The sequence below is a fragment of the Bos grunniens genome, chromosome 3 (assembly GCF_055505025.1).
Source record: "Bos grunniens cultivar Pamir isolate PY7600 chromosome 3, Bosgru_T2T1.0, whole genome shotgun sequence".
Lineage (NCBI taxonomy): Eukaryota > Metazoa > Chordata > Mammalia > Artiodactyla > Bovidae > Bos > Bos grunniens.
Window position 1 is genome coordinate 116,248,824 of NC_141167.1, and position 4,270 is coordinate 116,253,093.

General features: G+C 41.1%; 1 pseudogene; it reads right to left on the bottom strand.

Annotated features, from left to right (window-relative positions):
* Positions 1 to 822: 822 nt before the first annotated feature.
* LOC147377069 (large ribosomal subunit protein eL15 pseudogene) lies at positions 823 to 1,422 on the bottom strand (annotated as a pseudogene).
* Between the last annotated feature and the right edge of the window lie 2,848 nt (positions 1,423 to 4,270).

Here is a 4,270-nt window from a genome sequence, read left to right on the forward strand (position 1 = left end):
CACCAGGGAAGTCCCTCTTTTAGTCTTTTTAATTAGAAAAGTTGGGAGAGTTAGGAATGGAAGACTGGAGAGATTCCCATAAAATGAACTTTGGAATCTCTTTGTTATGAACTGGTCACACTTCAATTAGCTTCCCTAAGGCTTTCAGAAGTGCCAAAGGAAAGGCAACAGGGCAACAAATTTGGCCACAAAAATATTTAAATAAAGTTGGGCAATGAAACTATTTAAGACTCCTGAAATAAAGGAGGAAAGAAAGAGAAAGGAGAAGTGGAGCCCAAGCAAGGACATTTTATACTATGCATGCATTTTAGGTAATACCAGCACAGAAGTCTGTCTCTTCAAATGCACTCCCTATCCGAGTGACTCTAAACAGTGTTTTTAAGTCAAAAAATCTTATGTGTTATTCTAAACTTTTTGGCAACGCTCTCCTCCGATCAGTCACTAATTTCTGACAGATCTTACTATGACTTAAATGCATCTATTTCTCTTCATCCTCGCTTCCACCACATTAATTTGTATCATTGTTGATAAATCACTCGTCTCCTTGTCCTCTTTTCTCCTTAAATCCATCTGTAATAAATGTTGCTGGAGTAATATTCTAAAACAACGATCTGCTGGTGACACTTCAACCTTCAAAACCTATGCACCATTTCTCACTGAGGTGACCTCACAAAAGAAGTTTTCTGAGTGCTTGAGCTCACTACCACCTCTGTCTTTTACTTACTGTAAGCATCTCTCATTTGACTTGGCTTGTGTTTGTTGCCTTTTTTTTGAATGTCCTAAACAGTTTATTAGGTAAGAATTTTATAAACGTTACTTGTATTAGCAGTAGCGGTGGAGCTTGGGCTGGAGGGTATTACGTTGTCTCCAGGCTGTCCAGGAAGAACAACCAGTTTTGTGCAGGGACAAGTGACCCTTTCCAACACCAGGGCTCTTTCTGCCTGGTGATGTCAGCCTATGCTTGTGGACTGGTTTGGTGATCCACGGGGTGTCAGGGTTTCTGATGACAACTTTATGGAGTGGATCAATGGGAATAACCTCGAAGATTCATACACAGAATCATCCCTAACACAGGAAGATCCCACAGGCCCTGCAGTGGCATCCAGCTTGCTCCTTGGCAACAGACTGAAGGCTTTGAGCAAATTTGAGCTGGTTGACCCCATGGTGGACAGGCTTGCATAGGTGGTACCCTTAGAAACTGAGCATTTGCAGCCACTATGGTGCACAGGAATCCAATATATGACATGACCTTGCTTGGCCTTGTATCTCAGCCTGTGTGCCTGTTGGCTGGGTGGGGTGCGGGGGCTGGGGGCAGTGCAGTACAGGATGGAGAGCTGGCAGTACTGCCAGCAACATACCCTGAGGGCACCATGTCCACTGCTTCTTCCTCCCTAGTTCCTGGAGGTGTCTGTAAGTGTCCATCTGAGCTCACCTGATGGCTGCCGCCACATGGAAAGGCCATCGCCCTTTTAAAATCTCTCTTGCGAAAAAACTTACTTGTTTCGCGTTGTGTGAGGGTTTCCTCCCTCTGGTCCGGAGTCAGAAGACCTTTGGTATCACAGAAAAATTCTGGCTTCAGGCAGTATAAAAAAAAAAAAAAATAAAATCTCTCTTGCATATGTCTTTTCTCCTGTCTTAGAATGTAAGGGATCACATTTATGTTCTTTGGTGTCATCAACAGCAGCTAGTTGGCTGTTAGATGCAGTGCCATAACCCCACTAAATGGTAAATATTCATAGGGTTTGCTGAGTATTTGTATCTGTCTAATGTGCAGCAGAGTTCCTGACCCAGTTATCAAGGATACAGCTTTTTGAAACTTAAGGCACTAGCTATGATGCAGAAGAAAAGCATCTCTCCATTATGGATGGTCACCAGAATGATCTGCAACCAAACTTAGTGGGGAAAAGTCCCTGTATGAGAGTGGAGATCCCAGGGTTTGCCTAGAAAATCTTGGGTTAGAGATGGTATTTCTACTTCCAAATCCTTCTACTCAACTACACTGACTCTTTAATTTTTTTGGACATGATTAGAATTGAGGCTAGTAATTCTTCTCTAGGTCTATTGACACATTTCTCCTACCATCTTAACTAGTGAGTCAGCAAAATAGCTCTCTCTCCTGGGAAGGCAAAGTTACTCTTAGAAAGCTGGGAAAATCTCATCCCTCATTATTTTTTCCCCCACTTGTTCTTTATATTTTAGGTTTTGTCATTGAATGTGTGTAATTTATTTAGACTGACAAGTTCATTTTTTAAATGGGAATACCTGTTATTTTAAAATTTCTGTGGATTTTGGCAGAGCCTTTTTGCCTTTTGTGATTTCTAGAAGCTCTCTTCGTAGTCTGTCTTCTCTCTGCCTGTGTTTTTTGTCTGTATTTTGCAGCCTCTATACACCTCACAAACATATATGACTTTTTCTTTGCAGGGGTGGGGGGAGCGGGTATGTCTCATAGTAATAGTCTTTAAAGATACTATCCCTTTACATGATGTCCACTTAGGATCAAAAGGGGAAAAAAAAATATTGGAGAGAGGAAAAATCGGCTAAAACAAGTTTACCTAAACAAAAATGCAGCCCAAATGCCTTTTCCTTTAGCTTCTATAAGAAATCTAAAACTAGAAGCTGAAAAAGGTCACAAAAGCAAAGTGTCTTCCAGGATGAGCCAGTGGGTCTTTCAGGAAGAGACACTAATTGTATTCTTCTCTAGCCAGCTTCGACCTGCTTGACTGGCAGGAAGTCCAAGCTCTCTGTGACCCGAGAAGCAGCACCACGGTAAGGTTTTGTCACAAGCAGAGCTATGAGTCAGCTCTTTCTCCAGAGACTTCCTACCAAGAAGTGTTTCATTTTCAAGAGAAAGAGAAAAAATATCCCCCCTCCCTTATACCACCATCCTCCATGAGTAAAATAGTTTCTAAATTTCCAGGGCTTAAAATCAGAACTAATTTGAAAAAAAATGTTTAGAGGCCTTTCAACCCCTAAACACACAAGATACAGACTTTAATTTTTTTTTTTTTTTACCCCAGAGTTTTGCCCTCTGTTAATTCAAGGCGACAAGAACTGGTAGCATCTCATTCCCACTCCATCTTCCCATCCCATTTCCCACTCCAGACTCCAGAGTGAAGTTTCTGAGTCTCTAGCCACATTATATTTCCTAAAACTTATAATTCACTTAAACTAGCACTCTTTGGTATTATGGGTGACTGTATACTTCTTGTCATTTTGCTATCTCCGTAGAGGACTTTGATATCTGGCTAAAGCCTTCCTGGTTACCCCACAAGACACCTAAAATATTGGAGAGATTCAGTGTCTTTGTTGACATCACATCCAGTGCCCCAATATAATTCCTTGCCATGTTTGATTTTAATGTTCCTTACATCTGTTCCCCTTCAGCACCCCTGTAATCTTCTGTTTTCTGACCTAATCTCTGTCCTTCCTTAGGTTTTTCTGTTATTTACACTATACATCTTTGCTGTGCTCTAGATGTGATCTCTAATCCCTTGACTCCCCCTGTTCTCTGAGTCTGTCAGGATCCCTTCCCCTGCCTAACTTCTCCTCACTAGTAATCTGGGATAGGCACTATTCTAGGACACCATGGGATCTTTTGGTTGGGACCCTAGACATCCCTCACCCCTTGTTCTCTTGCCTCCTTCTCAGGGCTGCTCAAGAACCATGCCACACTTTCCTTGTCCACTTCCCTTCCCATCTTCCAAAGAAGTTCTTTCAAGACTTCAGTTTTCTTTGTAAATTCCCTGCCTTCACAGGCAGCATTTCTTCCCAGAAGGAAATAGAGGGTGTCAGGCTTCTAACTTTGACCCATTGCTGGATGCTCATACTCTTGTGAAAATAACCACTACTTACATTCTAAGCACTCCCAAATCTGTACTTTCATCTCAAGTTTGTTCCCTTCATTGGTATTTGAGCTCATGAATCCAACTCCTCAATGAACATTTCCTGTTGACTGTTGTTCATTTACCTTAAAAATCAACAGAACCCACACTGAATTTAGTATATTCCTATTCTTAAACCTGAGATGTAATAGAAAGCTTCATTGTATAGTCATATGATTTTGAATTAAATCAGAGACGAGAACAACTAAATGATTTTAAAACTATCACAAAATAGAGCAAAAAGGACTTGTTGCTATTGTTCAGTTGCCCAGTTGTGTCTGACTTAATGATCAGTTAAATAGGCAGGGATAACCAGAAGTCTAGGATAATCTCTAGATGTAATTTAAAGTGACTTGGTTTATGTAGTTTCCTATTAGGAGAGAGAACAC